At 43.4% G+C, this 10,472-nt stretch overlaps 1 pseudogene; it reads right to left on the reverse strand.

Moving 5' to 3' along the window:
• Nucleotides 1–4,239: 4,239 nt before the first annotated feature.
• On the reverse strand, nt 4,240–9,450 carry LOC115527566 (annotated as a pseudogene).
• Nucleotides 9,451–10,472: the final 1,022 nt, after the last annotated feature.

Here is a 10,472-nt window from a genome sequence, read left to right on the forward strand (position 1 = left end):
TAAAAATAGACCTACCCTATGACCCAGCAGTAGCACTGCTAGGAATTTACCCAAGGGTTACAGGAGTACTGATGCATAGGGGCACTTGTACCCCAATGTTTATAGCAGCACTCTCAACAATAGCCAAATTGTGGAAAAAGCCTAAAAGTCCATCAACTGATGAATGGATAAAGAAATTGTGGTTTATATATACAATGGAGTACTACGTGGCAATGAGAAAGAATGAAATATGGCCCTTTGTAGCAACGTGGATGGAACTGGAGAGTGTGATGCTAAGTGAAATAAGCCATACTGAGAAAGACAGATACCATATGGTTTCACTCTTATGTGGATCCTGAGAAACTTAACAGAAACCCATGGGGGAGGGGAAGGAAAAAAAAAGAGGTTAGAGTGGAAGAGAGCCAAAGCATAAGAGACTCTTAAAAACTGAGAACAAACTGAGGGTTGATGGGGGGTGGTAGGGAGGGGAGGGTGGGTGATGGGTATTGAGGAGGGCACCTTTTGGGATGAGCACTGGGTGTTGTATGGAAACCAATTTGACAATAAATTTCAATAAATAAATAAATAAATAAATAAATAAAATTAAAAAAAAGATTCTCTGGCAATAATCACCACTGTGTGTATAGAAATTACATTGATTAGTTTTTCAATGGTTTTAGACATCTGTTATTTGGGGAAAAAGTTTACAAACATACAAACAACTACAACAATAGATTGTAAGCAATTATTAAATATTTTCATTCTGACATTCAGTGTATGATGAGTTATCACAATGAAATAAATGCTCTGTGCCATTCGCTTCCTGCCTTCATCAATGGGATATTTCTGGATAAGGACGTATGGGGACTCCTGGAGGGACACAGCCTCCTCAGTACAGCCCTCTCCTGTGCCAACAACATCAGCATTCATCTATATAGGCATTTAAATGTACTTCGAAAGTTGAGTAGTATGAGGAATAGGGCATAGCAGGAGGCCGGAAGAGGAAGAAAACTGATCCCTAGCAAAACCTGACTGGGGAGAAGGTATTTAAGCCCAAAGCCTTGTTTTGGAGATAAAAGGGCACAGATCCATCAGAAGAGAAGAAAGTCAAAAAGAACTTTTATCCATTCAGTTCTTAGGGGTCACCTGGGCCCAACCCCACCTTCTCTCTTTCCAACTTGCTGTAAACTATAGAGACTCCATGGAGTCTTGAAATTTAGGACCAAATACTAGGGTACAGCAGAACTTCCCGGTGGTGTGGTGGCATCAGTAAGCTGTCAATCAGTCACAGGACAGGCAGGACACAGACCCCCTCCTCTGGCCATAAGCAGCTTCTGCTGTTTATTCCAGCATGCCATTTAAGCATTACCCTTCTCCCTGAAGGAACGTATTGGGAACAGCCTCGCACTCTACAGTTGCCCTTTTGAAATTCTTAATTTTTAAACATAGGGCTCTGCAAATTGTGCAGCTGGTCTTGAGTACTGACCAAGAAAATGGGGGCCAAGGGAGAAAAACAGACATTCAAAGATCAATCAGAACCTTGGAACAATACAGCAGGAGACAGTGCTCAACTGGGCCGCAGGGCGGAGGGGGAAATAAAATTAAGTAAACAGAAGGTTGAAAAAAACAAAACGAAAATGAATACCTGCTACCAGTTACTCCAAAGTGCCCTTTGCCACCATGTAATGTTTCAAGTAAAAAAGCTCAGAGAAAGGTGAGCTGGATGCAGAGGCAGCAAACATGACTCCAAACAGGGAGGTGTCAGGTGTGACTATGGGGACCTGCAGAGGAACAGGGTTTGGCCACTGAGCCTCATGAGCTGCTGACCCAGCCACATATCTGACTGAAGTCAACCAGACCACCTGTTCAACCACCGGAACTCAAGTTTTTGTTTAGTGTCATAGGGACAAATTTTCAAAGATCTGCATTTTTGCTTTACTGGCAAAACCGGAAAATTCACAGTTTCAGGTTATGTATAGAGACAGCACAGCGTCCACGATGCCCTCTGTTAAGGAAAAGGGTTTCTCCAGCACAGTGATCCATTCTCAGCTGCCTGGGTATGTCCCCGTGGGCACCTCCTCTCTCAAATATGACTATTCAAAAATCGGTCCTCACCAACTGCCTGGGAGCGACCCCTCGGGCTTGAAAATTTAGCAGATCTGTGACAGTAGTCTACACATTTTCCTTCTTGAATCTCTAATGGTCAGTGTGGGGAAGAAAGGGGGAAGCCAGTCAGAGATGAAAAGTCTCAGCATTGCTTTCCTGACAAGAATGTCCCAAGGGAACATTTAACAAGACGGGTGTAGAAGGTGGAATGTGGCCGCTTACACAAATCCTCCCATGTAACATTCACCTCACCAGAAAGCCAAGCACCTCAACTTGGAGGCTTTATTAATTTAGGGCTGCGGGACAGGCACCAGGTTCAATGGGGGCAGAGCTTTGCTTTGCCCATATGTTTTGGTGTAGCTTTCCAAGTTTGGGAAGGATCAATCACAGGAAGGAATGGGGATGAAAGGCCAGGAATTCAAACTTATAAAAAACTTTCTAGAACTTACATCCATTACCCAAAGGGTTCTCTGCATTTATCCTGCAAGAGACTGTCTGGAGACAAAGTAAAGAATTTTTTTTATTTAAACACTTGACACTAATTCTAGCCCCTGCTTTCCAAATCTCTGGTCAGAACTGTCCCCTGGAATATGGCTCCTTGCTGGGAGAAACACATTTTCCTGAAGTCACTTATCCAAAAGAGATGCTGGGTGATATGTATACAAAAGCCAAACTAAATATTAATGTACAAAAAGGCTTTGTGAATTCATTAAAACCACTTGCTTGTGAAACAGCCCCGAGATCCTGCTGAGTCCCACCAAGGGCAGTGTTAAGCCCAAGGCCAGGGGACTCCCAGAGCTCAGCTAAACGGGGTGAGGTAGTGTGTTACTGAGGTGCCATCCTGTGAATATGTGGGATCTGAGGGCCCTCTCCCTCAAATCTTCTTTGGGAGAGACCCCCTCAAAAGTCAAATAAGAACGTAGCCAACAAGCCCCAAGGACTGGGTTCAAGCATTCCCCTGCCACCCAGGGAGGGCCTGAACCCTCTGCTGTCCAATAGTGCCTCCTGGTGGGGGTCGAATGACAGATCAGGATAAATTCCAGCAGGTCAAAGGTGAACTGCCAAAACTCATGCCCAATTAGCACAAAATAAGTAACAGGTTATCTGACTGGGACAGACAAAACGCACATCCCTCTACGTGCTACCAGTTACTTGGGTCTCTTTAATTCTGAAGGGCTAACAGTCCACCACTCTCCCACCTCATAGGGTCTTCTCATCTACACTATGGACCAAACACACTCCCAGGTGGGAGACTAGATGTAAATGAGGGCAAGGCTGCTGCTGTCAGAGACATCCCCACCTCTCCGGCAGGACACTCAAGGTCAATGGAGATAGCTAGATGCCAGGTGACTGACTATATCAAAGTGGTTCCCTGTCCATTTTACCACACAGGGAAGGCCTGACCTGCTGAGCCATCACTCCATAAAATCAAGTTTCTTTGGAACTAAGGAGATAAGAACCACCTCCCTTCCTGTCCATCGAGGTGCTGTAGGATGCCTCTTCTGGCTGGCAAGGTTCATCCCAAAGCTTTTTACCTAAACTGTAAGTTTGTTCTGAGTTTGGATCTAGCTGTAAAAACATTTTACTGTCCAATCAGCAGATTAGAGCTTTGGAACAAGCAGGTACCTCCAGCCCAACTGCCTTTTCCCAGGTGAGCACTGGGCCTGCAGTCTGAGGTGAGCTGCCCTGCTGACTAGTCTTTTCGGAATGACTGCATTCCCAAAATTCTGTCTCATAGCTGGTGTCCCAGTTGGAAATCTGGTAACAATACTCACAGTGAAAAACTCTCTCTACCTCCTTTATTCAGGGAGGCTGTTGGTTGGATTCATAGCAGCATAAAACCTATCAGTTAACTTAAACTTGAGAGGTTGGGGGAGGTGATCTAGTTAAAGCCAATTGCCTGACAAGATCCCCAAACCAGCCTCGAAAGAACAAAAAAACACAGCCCTTGATGGGCAAGAACAGGTAAGGAGGTAAACATGATAGGGCCTCTGCTTCTAAAAACAGTAACAGACCATGGCGCTATTTCTTCTTTTTTCTTCCTTACACATAAGACAGAACAGAATTTCTAAGAAGACAAAATTAAAACTTCAGTTGAAGAGGGAACACCAGCCATTAGAAAATCAGAGCTCCCGTGGCTGTGCTGGGATCCAGTCAGCTGTCCAGGTTCTTTTCTGCCTCTTGGCAATGGATAAGGTACAAGAAGATCTGCCCAACGGTGAAGTCAAGCAAGAGGCTGCCTTTGTTCCTGCCAACATGCTTGCTCATGAGGTTAAGGGTGGAGCTTTCAGGGCCACACAAGCAGCAGTACATGGGGGCCCCTGTGTGTGTCTCCAGGTGGTCCTTGATGGTTGCATGGCCTTGGAAGGACTTGTGGCACTCTGTATACCGGTACAACCTTTTGTCTGTGTGGATCCACCGGAGGTCGTTGAACTCACTTGTGTGTGTAAACCTTTTGCCACAAAAGGTGGCAGCTGTACTTGCTGTTCTCAGGCTAGCCCTGCAAAGCCAGCTCCTCACTCAGGAACTCCTCTACTGGCAGCTTCCACTTCTGGACTGCTGGGTGCCATAGCCCCAAACCAGGCCATTCATCAAGGCCAGTGTTGTATTTGTGCTGCTGACATGGTAGCCATACGCAGCCTCCCACTTGAATCCCTGGTTGCACAAGTGGCAGTGGAAAAGGGTGTCTTCCAGGCTTTGGTGCACAGCTATGTGCTTCTTTAAGAGATGCCAACCCACAAAGCTTTTCACACAGACAGAGCAGGAGAGAGCTAAAATGCCGAGATGGAAGAGCGTGTGCCATATAAGGCTGCACAGGTTAAGGTAGTGCTGGTCACAGGTACTGCAGGCCTGGCCCTTTCAAATTTAGAGGGTGGAGGATGTGGCCCCGGACCACGTGGAAATCTTTGGCCGGTGCCTTCCCTTCCCACAGGCAGCACATTTCAACTCTTAGAGGCTACCCCTGAAGGCAAACCCAGATTCCCAGTCAGGGGATCATTGGGGTAGACAGCAATGTTGTCCTCAAATGTTTCATCCCATCAGTGAAGGATCAGCTGCCACTTGGTAATGAACTTAGTTTCACACATGTTGCAAGAGAAGAAGAAAATACCAATGTGGGACAGAACATAGGTCACTTGGGAGTTTTGGTCCTAGCAGTTGGTCTCACAGAACTTGCACTTGCCTGTCAGCCGGTCCATGTGGTCTTGAGCATGCTATCACATCAACTGAATGTTGTGCTCTAGAACTTTCTTGCACACCTGGCAGGGCATGGCCTTATTCTCTCATAATCATTCTCTCCAAAAGTCAGCTCATTGTCACTATCATCACTCAACTCAATCATCTCCTAAGCTATGCCTGTCTCTCCAGTGGGATCTTCAAACTGCACATCATCATCCCCTGGGTCCTCCGGCTGGACCTCATCCATCTTCCCAAAGCTTGGCTCTTTGGAGTGGTTGTTATGGCTCACATAGGAGTTGGTTCCAGTGGTGACTATTTGCATTGTCAGGAGTGACTAAACTATTTTTACTGAAGTCTCCATTGCTCAGAACTTAGTATGGATGGCAGGAGCTGGTGCTGATTTGGGTGGCCATGCTGAGGGTACCTCTGACTGGCTGTGTCATACTAGGAGCAGACATGAGAGGAGAAAAGCATCATGGTCATCTGTGTTTGGTAGCGGTGGCTGCTGCAGCAGACACAGGATATAGTTAGGGTCATTGGCAATATTTCTGTCTTCTTTTTTTTTTTTTTTTTTTTTTTTTTTTTTGGTATCATGAATTTATTTATTTATTTATTTTTTTTATATATATGAAATTTATTGACAAATTGGTTTCCATACAACACCCAGTGCTCATCCCAAAAGGTGCCCTCCTCAATACCCATCACCCACCCTCCCCTCCCTACCACCCCCCATCAACCCTCAGTTTGTTCTCAGTTTTTAACAGTCTCTTATGCTTTGGCTCTCTCCCACTCTAACCTCTTTTTTTTTTTTTTTCCTTCCCCTCCCCCATGGGTTTCTGTTAAGTTTCTCAGGATCCACATAAGAGTGAAACCATATGGTATCTGTCTTTCTCAGTACGGCTTATTTCACTTAGCATTACACTCTCCAGTTCCATCCACGTTGCTACAAAAGGCCATATTTCATTTTTTCTCATTGCCATGTAGTATTCCATTGTGTATATATACCACAATTTCTTTATCCATTCATCAGTTGATGGACATTTAGGCTCTTTCCATAATTTGGCTATTGTTGAGAGTGCTGCTATGAACATTGGGGTACAAGTGCCCCTATGCATCAGTACTCCTGTATCCCTTGGATAAATTCCTAGCAGTGCTATTGCTGGGTCATAGGGTAGGTCTATTTTTAATTTTCTGAGGAACCTCCACACTGCTTTCCAGAGCGGCTGCACCAATTTGCATTCCCACCAACAGTGCAAGAGGGTTCCCGTTTCTCCACATCCTCGCCAGCATCTATAGTCTCCTGATTTGTTCATTTTGGCCACTCTGACTGGCGTGAGGTGATACCTGAGTGTGGTTTTGATTTGTATTTCCCTGATAAGGAGCGACGCTGAACATCTTTTCATGTGCCTGTTGGCCATCTGGATGTCTTCTTTAGAGAAGTGTCTATTCATGTTTTCTGCCCATTTCTTCACTGGGTTATTTGTTTTTCGGGTGTGGAGGTGGGTGAGCTCTTTATAGATTTTAGATACTAGCCCTTTGTCCGATATGTCATTTGCAAATATCTTTTCCCATTCCGTTGGTTGCCTTTTAGTTTTGTTGGTTGTTTCCTTTGCTGTGCAGAAGCTTTTTATCTTCATAAGGTCCCAGTAATTCACTTTTGCTTTTAATTCCCTTGCCTTTGGGGATGTGTCGAGTAAGAGATTGCTACGGCTGAGGTCAGAGAGGTCTTTTCCTGCTTTCTCCTCTAAGGTTTTGATGGTTTCCTGTCTCACATTTAGGTCCTTTATCCATTTTGAGTTTATTTTTGTAAATGGTGTGAGAAAGTGGTCTAGTTTCAACCTTCTGCATGTTGCTGTCCAGTTCTCCCAGCACCATTTGTTAAAGAGGCTGTCTTTTTTCCATTGGATGTTCTTTCCTGCTTTGTCAAAGATGAGTTGGCCATACGTTTGTGGGTCTAGTTCTGGGGTTTCTATTCTATTCCATTGGTCTGTGTGTCTGTTTTTGTGCCAATACCATGCTGTCTTGATGATTACAGCTTTGTAGTAGAGGCTAAAGTCTGGGATTGTGATGCCTCCTGCTTTGGTCTTCTTCTTCAAAATTCCTTTGGCTATTCGGGGCCTTTTGTGGTTCCATATGAATTTTAGGATTGCTTGTTCTAGTTTCGAGAAGAATGCTGGTGCAATTTTGATTGGGATTGCATTGAATGTGTAGATAGCTTTGGGTAGTATTGACATTTTGACAATATTTATTTTTCCAATCCATGAGCAGGGAATGTCTTTCCATTTCTTTAAGTCTTCTTCAATTACCTTCATAAGCTTTCTATAGTTTTCAGCATACAGATCCTTTACATCTTTGGTTAGATTTATTCCTAGGTATTTTATGCTTCTTGGTGCAATTGTGAATGGGATCATTTTCTTTATTTGTCTTTCTGTTGCTTCATTGTTAGTGTATAAGAATGCAACTGATTTCTGGACATTGATTTTGTATCCTGCAACTTTGCTGAATTCATGTATCAGTTCTAGCAGACTTTTGGTGGAGTCTATCGGATTTTCCATGTATAATATCATGTCATCTGCAAAAAGCGAAAGCTTGACTTCATCTTTGCCAATTTTGATGCCTTTGATTTCCTTTTGTTGTCTGATTGCTGATGCTAGAACTTCCAGCACTATGTTAAACAACAGCGGTGAGAGTGGGCATCCCTGTCGTGTTCCTGATCTCAGGGAAAAAGCTCTCAGTTTTTCCCCGTTGAGGATGATGTTAGCTGTGGGCTTTTCATAAATGGCTTTTATGATCTTTAAGTATGTTCCTTCTATCCCGACTTTCTCAAGGGTTTTTATTAAGAAAGGGTGCTGGATTTTGTCAAAGGCCTTTTCTGCATCGATTGACAGGATCATATGGTTCTTCTCTTTTTTTTTGTTAATGTGATGTATCACGTTGATTGATTTGTGAATGTTGAACCAGCCCTGCATCCCAGGAATGAATCCCACTTGATCATGGTGAATAATTCTTTTTATATGCTGTTGAATTCGATTTGCTAGTATCTTATTGAGAATTTTTGCATCCATATTCATCAGGGATATTGGCCTGTAGTTCTGTTTTTTTACTGGGTCTCTGTCTGGTTTAGGAATCAAAGTAATGCTGGCTTCATAGAATGAGTCTGGAAGTTTTCCTTCCCTTTCTATTTCTTGGAATAGCTTGAGAAGGATAGGTATTATCTCTGCTTTAAACGTCTGGTAGAACTCCCCTGGGAAGCCATCTGGTCCTGGACTCTTATTTGTTGGGAGATTTTTGATAACCGATTCAATTTCTTCGCTGGTTATGGGTCTGTTCAAACTTTCTATTTCCTCCTGATTGAGTTTTGGAAGAGTGTGGGTGTTCAGGAATTTGTCCATTTCTTCCAGGTTGTCCAATTTGTTGGCATATAATTTTTCATAGTATTCCCTGATAATTGTTTGTATCTCTGAGGGATTGGTTGTAATAATTCCATTATCATTCATGATTTTATCTATTTGGGTCATCTCCCTTTTCTTTTTGAGAAGCCTGGCTAGAGGTTTGTCAATTTTGTTTATTTTTTCAAAAAACCAACTCTTGGTTTCGTTGATCTGCTCTACAGTTTTTTTAGATTCTATATTGTTTATTTCTGCTCTGATCTTTCTGTCTTCTTTATAACTTCCTCCACTATCACTAGGTAACACATAGTTCCTATTAGGAGCAGAGTGCTCCCCACCATCCAGAGTTCTTCAAGGGGACAGATGGGTTCTGCTGAGCTACAACTCTGGGTACCACTGGTGCTGGTCCAGGGCTTGGCTGCAGCAGTGCTCTCTAGTCAGGAAAGGTGGAGTGACAGGCCCAGAAGAGGCCCTCCATACCCAGATACTCAGTTACCTCACAGGTGACTCCAGTGTTGATCATGTCTGTCAAGAGCTCTGATGTGTGGACAAAGCCCAGACTCTTCTCAAAGTTGACAGGGGTGATGAAGTCCACCACCTAGGTCCTGGCAGCATCAAGCCCCAAATTCAGAGAAAGGTTCTGGAAGTATCCAGCCAGCACAGCTTAGTGGGTCAGGAAGAAGCCGACCACAACCACAATGGTGACGTCGCACATGATCTACCAGATCTGACACTTACTGAGTTCCTTCAACAGTCTGTTGGTGTGATTGCTGCTTTGCAGTTTGATCCTCATGCCCATCTTGGCTCCTCTGAAGTTGCCCCCTTATCAGCGTGGTTTGTAGGGTTCCCTTGGGCCTGAGCACCGTCGCTGCCGCCTCACACAAAAGCTGGCCGGTCCTGACCGGCCCGATCCGGCCAGAAGAGGGCGCCATTATATTCATTATTTCTTAAGTGATAAGTATGTGTGACCGAAAGGCGCACTGCAAATACGATCTCTCATATTTTCTCCCTAGCACACTCATCTCTGGCCTGGATACTTGTAGGAGCTTCCTAACACATTTTCCAGCTTTGTCTCTCATTCTACTCCAAGCATATTTCTCTGTGGCTGCCACAGTAAGCTTCCTTAAAAAAATAAAATAATATGACTTGTTCAGTTAAGCCTATTGTTATCTTCTCCTAGCACTTAGAATCAAAATTCTTTTTACATGTTCTACAGGATCGTATATGACCCGAGTCTTATTTATCCTCACAGTGGCCCCTTTGACCATTCTTTCCTTTTGTTTAACATACTGTCATCACACTGGTCATTTTCCATTCTTTCTCAGCTTAGAGAATTTGGAGTTTCCCAAGCCTTGGAGTTGTTCTCTCCCCAGCCTTTCACAAAGCGTAAAAAAATAAAAAATAAAAATAAAACAAACCACTTCATCTTTTACCATAAATGTCATCTCTTCAGAGATTATTTCTATGACCACCCCCTATAAGACACAGCTCTTCCCAAAGCTTCCTGTTACTCTCTATCATAATGACATAGTTGTTGCTTAAAGTATTATTAAATATTAACTACATATTAGGTATTCTTAATACTTGATAACTATGTTATATTAAATAGTAACTTTTTGTCTCCATGATTTTGTTCTCTGTTTTGAACCAGACCAACAAGACATTTGCGCCACCTCTCTCAGATCTTTTTCTTGTGAATGATGTTATGTGTGAATTGGAAGGAAGAAAATAAAAAGATCCTTACTGAAAATGGGATCTCAGATTTTGTTCTCTGGAAACTTAAGTTCCTTAAGAACTTTGTGAATAGAGAGCAGAGACAAA

The sequence above is a fragment of the Lynx canadensis genome, chromosome A1 (genome assembly GCF_007474595.2).
Source record: "Lynx canadensis isolate LIC74 chromosome A1, mLynCan4.pri.v2, whole genome shotgun sequence".
In the NCBI taxonomy this organism is placed as follows: domain Eukaryota; kingdom Metazoa; phylum Chordata; class Mammalia; order Carnivora; family Felidae; genus Lynx; species Lynx canadensis.